Consider the following 20,293-nt stretch of genomic DNA (forward strand, 5'->3'; position numbering starts at 1 on the left):
AAGGTTAACTCCATTTTCCATAGGTTTCAGAATCTGGAATTGTACAATTTTATCCTACCAGTACATTCCAGATAATAGAATAGGCAGAAGTCAGATGTCATGAAAGCAGCCTTTTCATTTTAATTTCTTTCTTATACATTTTTGAACATAACCTTATGATCTGAAATAAAATAGGGTGGGGGGAGAGAAGCTTATACAGCACAACCATCAGGGTGACAATAGGCAATTGTTCGAGGAAGGCATTGTTTAAATAGTTTTCCGTGGGAAGGAAAGTATTAGAGCATTTCTGTCTAGGTGACGGAATAAGGGATATACAGAGCAGGGAATATGTGGTAAGTAACATGTTCCTTTCTTTCAGAATCCAGGGGTCATTCTACTCACCCAAGTAAGTGTTTAGGTTTTGGTTGGTCCAGAGTCACTGGCATATGTCTGAGAGGTGAATAGATTCCCACAGGTCTCCTCCACACCTGCCTTTGCAGTCCCTAACATTATTTAAATTTATTGTCAGATTTGTCTTTCAGTTGATATGGTTGAGCAAGGTGTAGGGAGAGTTTGCTTGTCTGGGAGAGCTGGCATGGTAGTAGATTAATCCTGTCTTTCAGTCAGGATATGACACACTCAGATGTTATTTGAACATCTAAGGGTGCTGCAATTTATGTTCAAAAATTTCCCTTTCTTACGCTACCAAGTTTCAAAATGTTAGATGGTAGTTATCTGCAACAATTAGGTTATTTTATGTTTTGCTTAAGCTTTGGAGTGTGTGTGTGTGTGTGTGTGTGTGTTTGTGTGTGTCTACACACTCTAAGGGAAAACTAATAAAGTCTGTGGTAGCATGGGAAGGAAAGAAGAACAATTTTAATGCTTTGAAGTCTATCACTTAGAGAGAATCTTATTATCATAACATATTATGATTTATTCAGCTGAGAATAAGAGATAAAAGAGAGTAGAAAACAAGGTCATAGTTCCAGGAAGGAAGTTGAGGATTAGTGAACATTGAAATGGCATGGCATTGTAATAAGAGTTGCAAACAGTAGACATTTGGCAAACTCAGATGCTGCTATGCATAACTGAAACAATGAGATAATGCCTAAATGATAGACTATCCTGTGGCGACTCAAAACACCCCATTTAGACAAATCTAAATGGCCCATAGGACGCACCTAGTTTTTGGGGGGGAAATAAAGAAAAAGAATTTTATTTCCCCCCAAGGTGCGGGGCTGGAAGAACCAGGTCGGGGAACAGCGGGAAGGCGCGCTCCACCTCCCCGCTGTCCCCCGAGCTTGTGGGGCTGGCAATGGGGAGAAGTGCACTGAGCCCAGGACTAGAGGCAGCTCTGCGCAGCCATCGGGAGCCGGGCGGGACTTCGCGCCCCGCTCCCGATGGCCGCGCAGAGCCGCACTGAGCCCGGGACTGCAGGCAGCTCTGCGTGGCCATCGGGAGCCGGGCGGGAGTTCGCTCCCCGCTCCCGATGGCCACGCAGAGCCGCGCTGAGCCCGGGACTGGAGGCAGCTCTGCGCAGCCATCGGGAGCCGGGCGGGACTTCGCGCCTCGCTCCCGATGGCCGCGCAGAGCCGAGCTGAGCCCGGGACTGCAGGCAGCTCTGCGCAGCCATCGGGAGCCGGGCAGGACTTCGCGCCCCGCTCCAGATGGCCGCGCTGAGCCTGGGACTGCAGGCAGCTCTGCGCAGCCATCGGGAGCCGGGCAGGACTTCGCGCCCCGCTCCCGATGGCCGCGCAGAGCCGCGCTGAGCCCGGGACTGCAGGCAGCTCTGCGCAACCCTCGAAGCCGGTCTCCCGAGGGTTGCGCAGAGCTTCCTGAAGCCTGGACAGCGAGAGGGCTCGGTGCACACCGACCCCTCTCGCTCTCCAGGCTTCAGCGAAAGCCTGCATTCGCCCCATAGGACGCACACACATTTCCCCTTCATTTTTGGAGGGGAAAATGTGCGTCCTATAGGGCGAAAAATACGGTAACTTGTGAATACTATAAAGTTCTTTCTGACCATACCTGAAGCTTCAAATCTCATCGGAGAAAGTCCTCAAAAAGTCCTGCAAATAAAATTTCGTTTTGGACTTAGCGTGGAAACTGAAATCTTAAGGATGCTTTCATGGGAATGGGTCTCATTGAAATTGCAACACAGAAAAATTAGACAAGATCCTGCAGCTCATTGAGCCGTCCAAATGGTGGTATCAGTTGCATGACCACCTCAGCTTAACATGGCATCAAAGATAAAGTCAGTATGGAAAAATTTAAGCCACTGCCTGAAGTAGTCATGTTGTGGACTCTGTTAAGCTAGGTCATTTTAGCTGAACATAATTATTCTGCTTTGGAATAGTTTGCCAAATGCTACAGGCTTTCTTAGTTGAATCAGTGCAAAAAAGTAAATGTAGAACAAGCCAAAAAAGCTTGTTTCTCAAGGGCTATTTCTACTATATCACTTTCTGTAGATACTATTAAATGCTAGTTTGTGCATTTATTCATATATTTATTGAATATTTCTTTAGGCTGCCTTTTGGGGACACTTTGGAAGATTTAATGGTTTTCAGTGAAGAAGCACCCAGGCTTGTGTTGCTAAATTATTTTTGAGGAAAAGTTTGTCTTTGTGCTTTTAGGACTGCATTATTGCAGCTCATTTCATCTGTGCATCTAAACATATAGATAAAAAGATGTTTCCCACAAACTAAAGAAGGCTTTAGTGTGATGCAGAGCATAAGAAGGGGGCTTTAGGGTCCGGTAACCCGGGAGGTCTAAAGTTCATGGAGCTATTGCTGGAATTGTCCGCAGATTAATTTGTGATGCTGCCAGTCAGGATAGTGCTTAATACTCTCCCATCCCCAGAATTACTTATGCATGCTGATTTATCAGGTCACAAGCAGTGGAACAAAAGAAGAGGAGAAATAGGGGGAGCTGTGCACAGATAGATGGCATCTGAGCAGTTCTTTTATAAAAAAAAATCTCAAAAGAAAACAAGGGTTGGTGAAAATCAATTGATCAAGAAAGCTGAGGCTGAATCATTCTCTTCAATAGGCAGCCACATAGGAACAATTTCTGTATTCCTAATGAGTCACACATCACTATATGGTTGCCAAAGGAAGTGCAGGTCAATGAAAGGAAATGCCAGTTTGTGATCCTGAAACATGTTGTGTGTTGTACGCGCGTGTGTGTGCGCGCGCGTGCGTGCGCACACACACACACACCCCCCCCTCTGTGTTTGTGATTTTATAAAATAGTCATTTTTCAACTCTAATTTCCAGAATGCAAAGTTTATCGTTCTTAAGTTCAGCAATATTGCTTATGCACTGGTAGGTGGATAGTGTTAGGAAAGGAAAAGCTAGACTTTGTTATTATTGTAGTAAAATACAGGTAAATTCAGTTGTGCAGGCTGTTTCAGTTTACTTTGTTTATATAACCAACAAACATAGAAGGACTTCTTCCATTCTGTTTTAAAGTATGCTAAAGTGCCTATAGTTCTTCTTTAAGTCAACTTTATCAAATCATGATTGCCTCTAGCGTCAATTCCTGTTAAGCACTTAACTTTTTTGCAGTGGCTATGCAGCTGTCTAATTTAAGTTAGCGCTTAGTGCCTCTATTGTTTGCTTGCCAAACTTTCTTACGTAACTCACCCATGCTAATGAGAAGAGAAAATATCCTCTTCGTGATCATGGCTTGATCACCATATTTACTGCCCATCCTTAAAAAGCATTTCTTCAGCGTTTTGTATAAAATGGATGATGCAGCTGCTCCGTAATAGCATTATGCCCTTAAGCTTTAAGCACTCACAACATCTTCTGATAACATTTTGCTGACAGAACAGTTTGGTAGATTTACTTCATACTATCTGCAAGCATGGGCAGGCCTATGCTGGAATGTAGAGGAGAGACCTCTTCTGCATGTTCTTACAAAGTCTTTCCACAAGGGTGAGAACAGTGGGTGATGGCAGGTGGGGCTTTGGGGACTGGGGCAGTGTCTTGTGCTCTTGGAGAAAGTTGCAGAGGGCACTGCCAACCCCTAACCTATCCACTTCAATTCACTATCCAGTTCCATATTTCTTCCGTTAGAAGCCACCTTTACTAGTCAGAGGAGCTTGGCTGCTCTCAGATCAAATGTGGAACTGCTGCTTTTAAAAGACAGCTGCAATAGTTCTGAGGAATTAGTTTTTTGGTACTGCAGTGTGTGGTGGTTCTTGCATCTTTCTGCTCTCCAACAGCACAGGCTGAAATGGAAATGCACTTGTCTTCAGCACCTCTTTTGGAGTGTGTTACAGGGCCAGTCCAAGACATTTTGCTACCTGAAGCAGAAGAGCAAATGTCAACCTCCCAATTCAAGGTGCTTAGTACCCAAGCCCTGTCAAGTTATGTTAACACCTGAGGCAGAGAAGTTCCACAGGGGTGTCTGCCTCTTCCAGACACAACAGCAGCAACAACAATTATTATTATTAACCATTAGGTTTTTTTTCATAGTATTAAAAATCAGTTGCCTGCTTCAGTTTGCCTAATGATAGGGCCAGTCCTGCTGGGGAGCTTTGAGGAGTGTGGAGCAAGGAACTTTCTTCATTCGTCAGAATATTGAATGTGCAGAGGAGGATTCACATCAGCGTCTTACTTAGAAGAGGAACACGGGAACTGAGCCACAGGAATTACTCGGGAAACATTTTCCTATGCAAGCAGCAGTTAATATCACAAGAGCTAAAGTGGCATCCAGCCTTGGGCAAGGGAAAAAAGACTTTCCCATGTTGCACACAACTGATAAGATTTTCCCCAAGCCATTCAGGTGTCCATAAAGGGCACTGCCTTTCACTGTTGGGGCAGCCAGAATTCTTATAGATTGAACCCCGCTGGGCTTCATGGAATCATGACACAAGAGGGCCAGCCGCCATGTTTTTTCAGTCAGCAATCCACAAATGAATTATTTATATTGCAATGGAGTAAGTTGAACCGGGACTTCCATTAGGTGCAAGTGTTTTCTAAATCATTGCCTTGGGCATACTGTCACAGCTGCAGCTCCTGAACATGTGCATAAAGATGCAGAGGTATTACGAAATGGGGCATGTTATGTATCAGAGGGCACAATTGTGCCCTCAACTTGTAATTTTCTGCAAGGCACATGGAGTGCTTTCTGTAGCTTGGAGGTGAAGATCATACTTCGCAGCCTAGTTTTTCCCTTACCCACCTCTTGCATTAATGAAACACATATTGATCTTTTTTATGCATCTGCAAACTGAAGCACTTAATACACTTATTCTGATCACAAAGTGTGCAAGGAAAAAGCAAGCTGAGTAGACCCTTATTCCTTAAAATAAAAAAAAGTAAAATGAAGCGAGGTGACATTAGAAACGCATGGGTAACAAGATCTGCAACTGTATTGTAGATGGGAGTTGTAAACTTCAAAAGGTTCCTAGCCGCAGGTTTTGTGAGAATACGAAGTGTAAATGATATTTACATCAGTGTGCTGCCCTAGTGGCACTTATGCTCCTCACAAGGAATAAGCAAGCCAGTTGTGTGGAGAACAGTTTGCCAGTTGAGTTTAATTCCTAGAAGAGAACTTGTTTTCCAGCCAGCTGCAGTTTGATAAGCATTACTTGCCCTGTCTTTAGAGTGTGGACTCCCCACCCCAGCTGGCATTGCAATGAGAAGCTGAGGGGACATTCTGTTGTTGTTGTTGTTGTTGTTGTGATGGGATTTATGTGATATGATTTGTACTTTTTCCAAGGTTTGTTATCTGCTCAGCCATCAGGAAAGAAGTTTCTGTTCTTGCTGAACTCATATAGTACTGTACTTCCAGAATGTAGCAATTACCATGCTCTCAACTGCTGGTTACTTTATGCAATCTGCAGGTGATATCAGTATCGGGACACTGCTCTGGACTAGAGTGCCTTTGCTTAGATCAGGGATAGCGAACTTGTGACCCTCCAACTCAGTGCATTGCCAGAGGTAATGGGACTTGTAGTACGGCAACTCCAGGAGTGCCGCAGGTTCCTCATCCTTGGTTTAGATTATCAAGCCTTTGTTTACCTGTATTTGCTTTACATGCCTAAAGAGTACAAATTTTTGTTTAAGTGTATGATTTCTTACTTGTACATATAGTTAATGCCATTCCCACAAAAAGTGAGGTCTTTTCTACAGAAAGCAAATATCACCGAAAGGATAAGTAAAATAATTAACATTTAGTCCACTTTTACTGGGGGGAAGGGGGATGCAATTTCTTGGAAAGTCTTCTCTAATTCTGACCAAATTGGTTTATTTCATTAATTTTGTTATTTTCCATGACAAGCCATTCTTCAGTTAAAGAGTTCCAAGATTTTGATATTTCTGATTTACCCGCCATCAGTACCCATAAATGGCACTTGTGAATCGTTGCTTATGATAATACAGTCATCCTGCTGTACTGTTCTGTGTTGCTTCTGGCACCTCTTCTGTTTGTGGCTTGCTTATCACCTTGCAGGCATGGTCTTTGCAAGCATCCCTGGAAAGGAGAGGTCAGAAGTTCTCAGGTAGTCTTCCTGAATCTCCTGAATTGTATCTGATCCTTCACCTCTATTCCCAAAGCTGAAGTGTTGGCTTCGTTCTTAGCAAGCTCCTTCAGGCTTGTTGAGTGGCAACAGGGGTGGAAGTGAAACAGGGCCACTGAGAAACAAGAAGGCCAATGAAATAGGCTCATGAATCCTAAGGTATGCAGAAGTACAAAACATTTCCAAAATACATGCCTGCAAGTTTTAAACTGTTTTCTTTTTTAAAAAAGGAAAATGGAAGGGGTCCTGAAGGGGAAATTTGGGTTGGGGCTGTACATGCCATGGTTTGTTTGTTTTTTAAATCTCCTTGAACTATGTGGAGATGTTTCAGGAAGAAGAAAGGGAAAGTGCACCTTTTCCCTTCTCCAGAATTCCTCACCCAATCTATAAAGCAAAAGGGTGTGTGTTCCCTTTTCCCCCTCCCCATCGCCTTACCCCCTCCACCACTAACGCCCCTTTTGTGGGCTGAAGGATACACTGCACCATTTTTGTTGCAGGTTCCACATGCCCTCTCACATTGCAAAGTTGTGGCTCTCTAACCAGTGTTCTTGGTACAAATGAGTGGCTTCAGTTCTGGGCTAGTTTTCCCATAGGCTTTCACTAGAAGGAAAGCTGTATCTTGTTTTAATAATTGAGGAATTCTATTGCCCGAACACCATATACATTTAATGAATAATCACATTCAGTGCTGTAGTGATGTGCACTTTTTTCTTTTCTTTAATGCTTTAATTCTAAGCCTGAGTGTCTTCTCTGGCTTTTTTTGAACTCACAACGTTTACTCCAAATAGTTCCCCGCTCCCTTGGAAATGACCCTCTAGCTTGAAGCATGGTTTCACACCATATAACATATGGTGAGGAAAGGATCTTCTTTCTATGATGTCACATCTGAAGAAGGAACTTGTACAGCTGCCCAGCCATTTGGAGTCTATGCCTTTCTCTTTGAGGAGGATGGAGGTATTCAAGTGCAGGGGAAGGGCGATGTGGAAAATGGAAATGCAAGTGTATTCATGCACTTTTTTTGCTGTATATTGTAATGGGAAAACGTGTGTGTGTGTGTGTGTGAGAGAGAGAGAGAGAGAGAGAGAAGGGCCTTATTTATGTGCCTAATTTTCTTGGGCCCCTCTTGGGCAGGCATAGGCAAACTCAGCCCTCCAGATGTTTTTGGGACTACAACTCCCATCATCCCTAGCTAACAGGACCAGTGGTCAGGGATGATGGGAGTTGTAGTCCCAAAACATTTGGAGGGCCGAGTTTGCCTATGCCTGCTCCTGGGTCTGAAATCAATCAGCTAGTTCTTACTAACCAGAAAGGACAACCACTTGCGTTACAAATTTGTATGTTGTTTTTAAACCGCACAAGAATACCAAAGCCTACCACATATACTAGACATGTCCCATCCATGGCTACTGAATTTTATTGCTGAACATGTTGTTTATTTGATTCATAATTTTTATCCTGAGGTTCCAATTCCAAGAAAGCACTCAAGGCTGTTCACAACTGTAGTGGAAAAAATAAAATGATAAAAACCAAAGATAAACAATGAACCATAAACCAATATATGAAAAACAATGGCAGCATTACATAATCGAGAGCCAGTAATGAGTGTTGTCAATGCACCTGCCTAAGATGAGCAAAAGCACTCCAAGCAGCATCTGCTACCTAGGAACCTGGAGTCAAGACTTTAGGTTTGGGGAATGAGATATATAGTTGTCTTCAGTGCCAGCCTTGGATAACTCCACCTTACCAGAAGCCTCTCTGTAACAGGCCCCCATTTTGCTACCACCTCCTCAACCTTAGGACATTACATTGCTGTCTTCCAAGTCCAATTATTTTGGCCCAGAAACTCAAGTGGAGTCATGCTCTTCCGCATGCAGTTTGGCCCTGCAAAGGGCTGTTCCAGCAAAAGTGGAGCTAACCACCCAGACAGAGCTGAAAACCCCTTTTAAGTCTCAGTCTGGGGTTGCCTGAAGCATCATTTTGAATCTGCTCATATGCCATCCCAGCCTGAACAACTGCATGAAGCTATCCAGGTTCCTACATTGAACTAAGCTTTGCCTTGCCTGGCTCTTCTTGGGTAGAACCCACACACTTGTGTTGAAACCCCATCTGAATGAAACTTCCACCTGGGACACCACAGCAGTCCTTCTGACTAATATAACCTCTGTCTTGTAGCTCACACCACCCCAGGCCATCACTGATTTCAGAGATCCCTTCAGACATCGGGACAACACAGTGGTGTTGATTTTTAAGACAGTCTTCTGGGTCTGATCTACCATTCTTCACAACATCACACTAGCTGTCTCTCAGTTGTTAATATTTCATATTCTTTGAAATCCCAAGGACTGTGAACAAAAACAAAGGAATTGCAACTTCCAGAAGGTGTAGTGTTAGTTGATTGCAGCAAAAACCATAGAGAGGCTTGTGGCACCTTAGAAATGAACTGAGTAATTGTGGTGCAAACTTTTTTGTGAATTAGAGCCCTCCATCTTGTATCTGATACTGGTGTCTAGCCAATGAAAGCTTATGTCACAATAAATCTATTAGCCTTTTTATATGCCACAATACACAGTGGCAAATGTCTTTTTAGATTGTGAGCCTGAGGGAATGGACCATCTTCATACTGGTTTTTTAAGCTGCTCAGAGAGCCATTTTGGCTAAAGAGTAGGGCATAAATTCCTTAAATGAATAAAATAGTTTAACAGTCTTTTGCTGGTTATGCCAAAGCTTCTCACGGGATGTCAATTAACAGGCTATGTACTCCAGTTCCATTTTCCTTCTACTTATAGTACAATATATTTATTGAACTTGATCATGACCACTGGGTTCTCATTACATATACTTGGGAGAGGCCCAAAGCCTGTCTTCGGAAAATGCTAGATCCCTGGCAACAAATTTTCTTTGTGGTGAGTAACATACAGCCCTCAGCCTAATTTCATGTGGGTTGCAGGAGAGGGGGGAACCTGGAGTCTGGGAAGAGGAGTGATAGGGAAGAGGCACCAAAACAGATGCAACATGGGGGTAGGTCCTACGTCCAGACCTCTAGTAACAGCAGATTGACCCAGTCCCAGGAGCATGATGGTCAGGAAGGGAAGGTGAGACAGAGTTGCTGTGTCTACTTTTTGGCTGTGTTCCTACCCACCACTGGCATATGGACCCTAACAGATTTTCCCCAAGGGAATGTGACACTTAGTGGGTTAAAAAATAAATGTTTCCTACCCCTGTTTTAGTAGTTAATGTTTTGAACTCATCAAGTGTTGAAGGGCCAGCAATGTTGGCATTGTCAACGCATTCTCAGTGTCAAGTCCTGAGCCCGTGTCTCCCAGTCTAAATATCAACCAAGGCTTTGGCAAAGACCTCTAGTAGGATTATGCTGTTATTCACATGTGAGAAGAACCCTTTGGCCATGACTCAACATCATGGGATAAAATGTATGATATATTTAACAGGGAGGAGGTGCCTGCCAATTTTAGGGGCCAAATGAGATCCTGCAAACGTAGTTATGTATCCCTGCTGTAGTTTTGCGTGTATTGGTGCTAGCCAATGTTGGCATATTTTTTTCACTTGATCTTATTTTCTCTGCTTTTATATTGTGCTATTTTTATAATTGCCATTTTGTATGTGTGTTGCTGCTGTTAGTTCCTTTGGGTGCATTTTCATAGAAAGGTGAATATAAATTAAATGAATAATTGAAATGACATAGAATGCCTCAATTCTGAATGTGCTTTGTTTGCACAAGTTCACAGAAATCTCTTCTGTGTACAAATGTCAAGCTGAATTAGAATCCTAGTACCTTTCTTATAATTCATGGTCAACTGTAAATGAGTCAGGAATATGAATCACCTTGCTTCTTAGAGTCCTTCAGATGCACAATGCCTTTCCTCATATCCTTTTTGCAGATGAGGAGCCTGTTATCCTGTTCAACGGTAATGCTCTGATCACTTCGCTACCTTTCAAGCGGTCAAACTACAATTCAGGCCTTAATAGCAAAGTACAAAAGAGTTAACACTGTTTTGGTTTTGTTCCTAAGTAGTAAGGAAAACCCAGTTACTGAACAAATAGCTGCAGTCAGCAGACAGAAATGTAGAAAAACAAAGCTTATACAATAAGTTAAAAGGAAGTTGTGTGTAGTTCTTTTCTTTTTTAAAGAAGATGAGTGGCTTCATTTAATATTTTGTAAGGAAATGGGGCTTTTTATTGGCTAACTTTGAAAGATCGTTGTCTCCTAAACAAAGAAAATCTAGTGTTTTCTGGCACGATCACTAATGTATCTTTCTGCATCAGATATAATGCACAGGTTTCTTCAGCAAGATTAATAAGTATGTGTAATTCTATAGAAAATCTGGGTTTTGGATCATTTTGGGAACTTTAATACAGTATTATTTACAACAGAGTTCCTTTTTTATGGGCTTCTTTTTCCCATATTGCTTTCGTTTGAATTCATTTTGTGCTGTTTTGCACACTATGCAAAGGGAAATCTGGATTTTCCATCAGTTTTATATGTGACGTATGGTTGTAGCCAATCAGTGCTTGTATCTATTGGTAAGTGTATCTGTATTTAAATAAATGTTCACAAACAAATGTTGGCCACTCCTACACTTTAAACATTTTAGGTTCACACCAAAAAAGTAGTAGGTGAAATCAGCCCTTAGGTGAAAAACCCCTGACCCTTTTCCAACTGTACACTGTAGAAGCGTTTGTACTTTATTTATAATAATTTATTAGATTTCCATAAGGTCCCAGGGTGGGTTACAACTATAAAGTACGTGGTTATAGAATATGACTGTAACTAAAGCAAAAAGGTGTGAAAACAATTAAAAGCAGTTCCAGATGTTTTTTTAAGGCAGTTAAAAATAGTTCCAGTACAGATGCAGACTGAAATAAAGATCTCCACTTAAAAGGTTTGCTGGAAGAGTATGGTCTTCAGTAAGAGCCAGACAGATAACAGACACTACTGCTTCATATGGAAAAGGTAGGTGCCACCACACTGAAGGCCCAGTTTCTATATTGTGCAGAGCAGACCGTCTCATAAGATGGTATCTGTAGGAGGCCATCTCTTGTGGAGTGTAGTAAACCACTGAGCAGTGCTTTTTTCCTGGGGGTACACATACCCCTAAATGTTTTGTGAATCTTGGTGCTTTTGTCCATTTACTGTATTTATTTTCCCTGATTTGAACTATAAAATGGTGGTTCTCTTGAGTCAAAATGAGAGTGCCCCTAAACATTTTTAAAGAAAAAAAGCACTGCCACTGGGTATATAAAGGGTGAGATGATCTTCTAGGTATCCTGGTCTCGAGCTGTATAGGGCTGTGTACACCAGTATCAGCCACCTGAACTTGGCTCAGTAGTTAATTACAACTCTTTCAGCAGCAGGGGCGCTGCCTCCTAGGGACTGAACCCCTTTTTGTCCCCCTTGTATTTCTGGGGTTGGGGCCCAGGACCGCAGGATACCCCAGAAGTGTGGAGCTGAAACACAGAGCCAAGCATGGCATGCCTCTAGTGGTCTGCTCATGCTGCTGCTGCTGTTGGAAAGGAGGGTCAAAGCAGCCTCCTGGGGGCAGCACCAAGGGGAGGTGTAGGAGGAGCCACTGGCCATTGAGCTGCACTCCTTCCGGCATCCTGACTTCATGTGTGAGACATTGGGATGTAGAGACATCATGTGTGTGACATAGCCCTCCCAATCGCCATCGAAAGGTGGTCCTCTGTTCAGTAGTAGTAAAAGGTAAAGATAAAGGACCCCTGGACAGTTAAGTCCAATCAAAGGCGACTGTGGGGTTGCGGCACACATCTCGCTTTCAGGCCAAGGGAGCCAGCGTTTGTCAGCAGACAGCTTTCTGGGTCATGTGGCCAGCATGACTAAACCGCTTCTGGTGCAACAGAACACCATGACGGAAGTCAGAGTGCATGGAAACGCCGTTTACCTTCCCACCGCAGCGGTACCTATTTATCTACTTGCACTGGCGTGCTTTTGAACTGCTAGGTTGGCAGAAGCTGAGACAGAGCAACGGAAGCTCACCCCATTGCAGGGATTCGTACCACTGACCTTCTGAACAGCAAGCCCAAGTGGCTCAGTGGTTTAGGCCACAGTACCACCTGTGTCCCTACACAGTGTAACGTGGTGGCGATTGTCTGTCCAGTGAGCTTTCAAGCTTCTCCATGTTGCCATAATTGAACTTTTCAGGGCAGCCCAACATAGAGCATTTGAGGAGGTAGAATAAAGACTTGTTGATCATCTTGGTAAAGAGTTTTACTTGCTTTGGAAACCCTTTCCTCCAAATAGATCCTCTGTATCAAAAAGAGAAGTGAGTTTCCCAAAGTGCTTAACCATTAATATTTGACCATACATGTTTGGGTTGGAATTGAGAGAACCTCATGGCAGGGGAAATCAAAAGCCCTGCTGTGTTTTATGATCTATTGCAGATGGTGTCTAAAGCTGATACCCCTTGCCATGCATACACAACTGCAGAAGAGAGCTGCTTCCTTGTCATGTGAGCCCACATCTTTGGGGAGTGCGTCTGAAACAGGCAACAACAAGATGAGGAGGGTGATAATGCTGTATTTTCCCCATCCTGTTAGCACTCTGCTAGAAAAGGATCTCTGTATATAGACGCCCATTAAATTGCCCTATGATTGTTTAATTCACACGTTCCTCATAGTGGCATGGGATTGCACTATGAGAAATTGGCTCACACTGCACTCCTTATTTGTGCATTTAATGTGAAGTCTCAATTCTTACTATTACCCAGGCAGTTTAGGTTACTGCTGATTTTCCCCTATTTGTTTTTATTTTCATTATTTCATTTAACTGGCTATTTTTAAATTGTGCATCTATGCTGAGATCTAGCCTGGAGAACTGTAGCAGTCTCAATGTCACACTATTCCGGCCTTTCTCATAAGAGAGGAAATAATGAAGGAAATTCAATTACTCCGTAACACAAATGAAATGCAAGCTTGTTGCTGGAATGAAGAGCAAATGGAACATTGCTTTGGATCCATGCTTCCAAGCATTTAATGCATTTTTAATTTTGTGACAACAATTTAAAAAGGAGACATTGCAAGATGAAAAGTGGAACACAAGGAAGCGATTCATTCCTGCTGCTTCCACTTTCACATGAATCTTTTAACACATCCATTGAAAGCCGTCTGGTCTGTATTATAATGCTCAGGAAGATACGCAAGAAAATATATAGGGACTTTTTCATGTAGTTCTTGGACTGTCAAGGCTATGTCATAAATTGTTGTTGTTGGCGAGACAATGGAGTGTGCCTCTGGGGGTGAAGTTAAACCACTGCATTAGCAGCACTGAAGAGATCTCCCTGGGGCACAAGCCTGGGCAGTGTGTATGGAGGTCCTGGGCTACCCAGATGACAAAAAAGCCCCCTTGGCCTCCAAAGAAAAGCAGAGCTTGACCACGGGAATTGTCGGAAGGAGATGTAAAAGACACCATCCAACTGTCTTAAGGATTCCACTCTTAATTTTTGTAGGGTTTGCTCCTTAGCCTTTTCTTCTCCCAGAGATGTCCCACAAGGCAGTGAAGGTATAGGATCAGAGTTTCCCTTCTCTTGGATGGGCTACCTTTCCAGATGGACGAGCCCCACCTGCTCGTCACAGTAACTACCTTCTTGACTGTTGGGCCCACTATTGGTCTTGCTCATATGCAGGGCTCTGAGACTGATCAGCTACCTTGCCTGGTTTAGTTGGCCAGTGAAAGCTGTTCTCGGGCTGTGACCGCTGTTGCATGCCGACAGCTTCTAGGAACCACAGGTAAGAGCCGAGTGCAGCGTTGGGGACCAAAGGTAGACAAACAATGCCAGAAGGAGCACGACGTGTTCCCCTCCCATAACACCCCATGCATCCCATTGTCATATGTTAGAGGTAAGGAATCTGTGGTCCTTCATATGTTGTTGGATTCTAACTCCCCTCAGATAACATGGCCAATGGTCAAGGATGATGATTGTAGTTCAGCAATATTTGAAGGGTCACAGGTTAGCCATTCCTTTTTGCAAATGAAGGGACACTATTTCATTGGTGTGTATTTGTGTTCACAGCAAAGTTCAAAGGCCCCCTCCTGGATAGATTCAAAATTAAATGCAAAAAAACCAGGGTAATGTAATTTTAAGAATATTCTGCTTTACTATAGTGCTTTTAAGAGAGAGTCAGATGTAGTCTTCCATCTTTCCTAAATGGCACCGCTGAGAAAAGAAGTCTATTTTTTAATATTAACAGTTTATTACTGTGGTGCCATTTGGCTGATGAACTTGCACAAGGAATGTTTCAGATATACACTAGCAGAAATATAATAGTCAAATGTTGGACCGTGTGATATTTGTCCAGTAGGCCTCAATCTTCCATGAGAAAGTAATCGAGTTTTGAACTCTTGGTGGCGTGACAGGTTTTGCTGGTTCAGGTCAGTCTCCCCTTACAGGCATGGGAACTGAAATCCATTATTCAGCCCTGGATTAATTACACAGCAGGCTGAGCTTCCACTTGTTCAAATAATGTGGCAGCAAAGCCCAATGCCCTTATTACAAGCCATCATTGTCGGGGTGGGTTACATGGACGTACTGTGAGAGAATCTGATCCTTGCTGCTTTCTCACTCCAAACTGCTGGATGCTGAAAGAGAAAGGATAAAGTTTGCTTTAGTGTCAGTGACAAAAGGCAACCCAATTGCGGAGGCATTTTCTAGTCCTTAAACTCTGGCGGAGGTGATTAGGTGGAGCTGGCTTTCCTGGAATTGTAGGGTAGATTTTCCTGTTGTGCTTTCGGTATCAGCTGTCTCACAAAGTACACTGTTGTCGCACTAAAGGTCCAGGATTCATGTAGCTTAGCAGAGGCTTCCACGGGCCTCTTTGGCTTTTTACAATCTACTGGGGGGATCTGCGTGATCATTTAACAGCAATGTTTCAGCAAAAACAGGTAGGGCCTAAATCCGCTGGTGGGTATACTGGTTGGTATATTTCTTTGAAGAGGTTTTAAATGTAGACCTGTCGTAGGCTATACTGTTCAACTTTATGGTTAGCAAACTTGTCTGTAAACATTACTTGTGTTTATTTCTGGTGCCTTGGCATGCTTTGCAGCGCTGCCCTAATGTTTTATTTCATGTATATGTCTTCAAACATGTGATATGTTCAATAGTTTATACAGATGCTTGTTCATGTCAGGAGGCATTTGAGTTAAAAATAAAATTTTAAACAGAGTCTCCCCATTGCCATGCAGATTTTGTAATATCTGAGTTCTGAGTAATTTGGTTTCTAATCTACGATCCCAGCATTAGATATGTCTCAGCAACCAGGCAGCAGGTGATGAGAAAGAGAATTGTGCAATTCAAAGTAGACATGGCTGGGCTAGATGGATCAATGATTTAGAAAGAGAAGGGCTAGTTGTAAAATTTATGGATTCTTTTTTAATGCTTTGTTGTTGTTTTCTGTTATTGTTTTTGTAATTGATGAACCATGTCTATAATATATATATAAATTTTATGAAATAAATGTCTGCCTGTCTGTCTAACCACAGCTGCAGTCCGAAAAGTATTTATTTGGACACAAGGTCCTTTTTTTAGGAGAGAGCAATTGCCTCAGACCTCACACGTGGTCATAATGTAAACACTGGCAAACAACACTATGTTTTGCTGTTTAACATCATTGTATCTATTTTCGTCTAAGTCAGTCATGCTGGCCAATGCATCAGTAAGGATAGGACCAGGAGTAATTTCGGTGCTGTATGTTTGCTGGAGCTTTTTGACTTCAGTTGTGGTGGACGTCCCGGTATTAGTGATCCAATTGACCTAGAAATTTATTTAATCAGCGTATCTCTCATTAATTCTTTCCCCCACACCTCTAGGCAGACCAGTTGCTTGACCATCACCCATCCAATAGAAGCAAGGAATACTTAATAGCTAGGGTTTAACTTTGTACGTGATGTCCGTATACTAGCTGATGAAAAACATAGTTCTGTATTTTGCAACTGAATCCTATAATATTATTTTTATCTTTTAGTTTTTGAGGTATAAAATAAGCATACTTTAATATAGTGGTATTAAATTCTGATAAATATAAATAGTTATTGAATATATTATTTGTGCATAACCTTTTTCCAACAGAAAAAATATAGGATTCAGTGAGAAAGAAGGGGCTGATTGAAATGGACGTCCAACTACTAGGCCTCTGAGTCTTAAAAAGGATTTGCAGACACAGACTTTCTTACTTAAATTCCTTGACTAGACTACTTCTATGGTTCTATACACTGATATCTCCCACACATGGCCTAGTGAATTGAATAGGAGCTACATTCAGTGTAGTTTTGCCTTAAATATTCCTGGTCAAATATGTTCAACAGCCCAGGTACGGTATATGGCATGGTGGTTATTTTTTGTCTGCTAGTAGTCAATGGCTTGAAGTTAGAGATCACTGGGCTTTAGTGGGGAAAATGCTTAAAAATGCATTTTATGCTTGAACAAGGTAGCACTTGATTTCAGTGAGTTTTCCCGTTTGATCTGTATCTTTTGACTTGGGTTCATTCTGCTAAATACAGTACTGTTCCATGGTTTTCTTAGTTCCTCTTCACACTGCTTTACTCACTACATTCTTTGAATGACTTCATCAAAAATATGTTGAAAATTTGACTGGGTTCCACCCTAATGGTTTCTGGATTGCAGCCTTTCCTTTATAGGAGAACGTTGTTTTCCTGAATAATAATAATAATAATAATAATAATAATAATAATAATAATAATAATAATAATTTTATTTATACCCCACCCATGGGTAGTGATAATGGAAGGATTGACATTTGTTACCATAATGTGCTAAAAGGTAAAGGACCCCTGACAGTTAAGTCAAGTCGTGGACGACTCTGGGGTTGCGGCTCTCATCTCGCTTTACTGGCTGAGGGAGCCGATGTTTGTCCGCAGACAGTTTTTCTGGGTCATGTGGCCAGCATGACTAAACTTCTGTCGAAACCAGAGTAGCACACGGAAACGCCGTTTACCTTCCCGCTGGAGCGGTACCTATTTATCTACTTGCACTTTTTGGTGTGCTTTCAAACTGCTAGGTTGGCAGGAGCAGGGACCAAGCAACAGGAGCTCACCCCATCACGGGGATTCGAACCATGGACCTTCCAATCGGCAAGCCCTAGGCTCAGTGGTTTAGACCACAGCGCCACCCGCCGTGCTACTAATTTCTTAAGTCATAGAAGCATAATCATAGAATTGCAGAGTTGGACGGGACCATGAGGGTATATCTATCTAGTCCAACCCCCTGCAGTGCAGGAATCTTTTTGCCCAATGTGGGGCTCAAGCTCCCCAACCCTGATATTAAGAGTCTCATGCTGTACTGACTGAGCTATACCAGCAGTGCTCTTCTGATAAATGGTGCACATTAAGTGCACTAGGGTAGTAATGAAATCATGAAAACCTTCTGTTACTAGATGCTACGAGGCAGTATGTAATTACAGATCCTCTCCTAGCAAGGGAGACTTCTCTGTGTTGCTGTTAGTGGCCCTCTGCTATGTTGATAGATCCATCTCCTATCTGGAAAACCAGCAGAAGTACTGAAGTAAGCACCAAGTGCCTTGAAGCCGTCATTTATCATTTTCCACAATGTTTCCATTGTCCCATGGCATTGTGGGAAATAATTTAATTGTAGACATTCTAAGCCATGCGGGGGGGGGGGGCTGCCAGGGCCTTGGCATCTGCCTGATGATGTTACCTACTGATAATGAGGTTGTTCCTATTGTCAAAACAAAATAAAAAAAATTCCTTCCAGTAGCACCTTAAAGACCAACTGAGTTAGTTCTAGGTATGAGCTTTCGTGTGCATGCACACTTCTTCAGATACACTGAAACAGAAGTCACCGGACCTTTAAGGTGCTACTGGAAGGAATTTTTTTTATTTTGTTTTGACCATGGCAGACCAACACGGCTACCTATCTGTAACTTGTTCCTATTGGTCATTCCTGTCTTTCAGTTATTTTCTGAATTCCATACGCATTTTGTCTTTAACCAAAATGGGTAAAGGGATTAGATAAAGATTGGTTCTTGGCATGTGTGTGTTAAGACATGGATCCTTAACCCTGGTTGTATTTGTAGATTGCTGGTTCTGCGGGTTTTATGCACACCAAACATCCTAGTCTAAACCGGAGTTTTAAAATCACCGGCTCAGAATAATGTGTAATGCTATTTTCTGTAATGGAGTGTCAACCAAAATTTGTTTGACTTCCTGTAAGAACTTCTTTCTATCACAAAAATGCACCTTTTAAGAGGGAAAAAAGCCCATGAATGTCATGCTCTGTCCTTTGCCCTCAGTATTTTTCTGTAAAGCAAATGGATAGTGGCAGTTTCTCAGCTGAAACCTAAAGTGTGATCCTACCTTAGGGAAGAGTCAGGTGAACATTGCTTTCTATTCTTGTGTACCTTTGTAGGCTTTGTTGGCAGTGTTTGGTGATCTCTTATCACACCAAACTGCAAACAATTTACAAATATCTTGGTTGTTGAGGGGGGGCATCATGCCATGGACTCCTTTTAGGCAACTGAGAACAATGTTTACCCTACTACATACGGTGTTGGTGGTGGAATCCAATTGGTAGCCTTGCACTTATTTTTTGGTTTTTGATCCAACGGATGGACAAAAGAGAGACCAATTTTGTCCAATTCTCCTGCAACCTCCGATGCCAACTTCCACTGGGGATACATGGGGCTTGAATCAGCAAAACCTGTCACCCTTCCTCTTCCATTACCAGAGGTGCCACCAGAGGTGCCTGCAAAATCACTGTGTTAACAGTGATCTAATCCATTTTCAGTTATCCTATTATATAGTAGATGCTGGGGGGGGGGGGACCAAGCAAACTCTTATTTGTGATTGGGTTGGCAAGTTCTGAAAGTTCCACAGATTTTTGGCAAATAAGTGTGAAACCAAATGGTACATTGTTCTCTGCCTCTGTGGGACAAATGTTTTTCTCCCCTCGCCACAAAGCAAGTATGAATAAGAATTAAAGGTTGACTTGAACTTCACCTCCATTTGTTGAACTTTTCTGTGCTATTATGGTTTGGGCTGAGGTTATACATTGCCTTCCTGTCGTCGTAACTGCAGCCCCTGGTTTAATTGTGGGGAAATGGCAGAAGGTTCAAAGAGATTTGGTTCCCAAGCTTGCTAATGAGCATAAGGCTCCATTCACCCTTAATGAACCAAGATTTCTATGTGAATTTGGGGGGCAGGAGGGGAGGTGAAAGAGAGGGGAGGCAGAGAGTTAACACAACGGAACAACGACTTTACAGTGTGCAGGGGCTGCAGCTGGGGCCATCTGAAGCTGTCCTCGGTTATGAGCAACAAAGCTTAAATAGATTGTACTGTGAAGAGGTACATTTCGGTGAGTGTGAAGCATAGCTTTTGCTTCTGCTTCACTGACCTGTCTGCTTATAACAGTGATAGGGCCTTGACAAGAGCTGAGGGAAGGAGCACCACGTAGAGCGACTCTTTCAAAATCATTCCATGCAACATGATTAGTGAAAGAGGAAACAAAATGAAGTTTCGGTCATTTTTAGGGTTGATTTCTTTGGGCAGGGGAGGAGGGGGAAGCTGCTGGCTGTTCTTGAATCCCACGCTGGAAAAAAGTCATCGTCGAATTGTGTGCTGCATTTCCAGCTAAGCTCCAAGGCTATTAACATGAATATTTGTACAGTAGAACAGCTTTTGACCTTCTTGGCTTAAAACAACAGAAATGCCTGACACCTTCACATATTATAATAAAAACCAAAAGAGAGAACAGGATGTTTTAATTCCATCCATTCTCAATTCAG

The 20,293-nt window shown here is 42.6% G+C and overlaps 1 protein-coding gene across 5 annotated transcripts in view; it reads left to right on the plus strand.

Moving 5' to 3' along the window:
- Positions 1-20,293, plus strand: part of MID1 (midline 1) — a 283,968-nt gene that overhangs the window by 195,327 nt on the left and 68,348 nt on the right. The window contains exon 1 of one of the 5 annotated variants that reach the window (XM_081858701.1): positions 15,278-15,419. The exons of the other annotated variants lie outside the window; for them this stretch is intronic. The gene's annotated coding sequence lies outside the window, so the exon portion shown is untranslated. Of the gene's footprint in view, positions 1-15,277; positions 15,420-20,293 lie in introns of those variants that run through there. 5 annotated transcript variants of the gene reach the window in all.

This window comes from Podarcis erhardii (assembly GCF_964252035.2).
Source record: "Podarcis erhardii genome assembly, chromosome: 4".
Classification (NCBI taxonomy): Eukaryota; Metazoa; Chordata; class Lepidosauria; order Squamata; family Lacertidae; genus Podarcis; species Podarcis erhardii.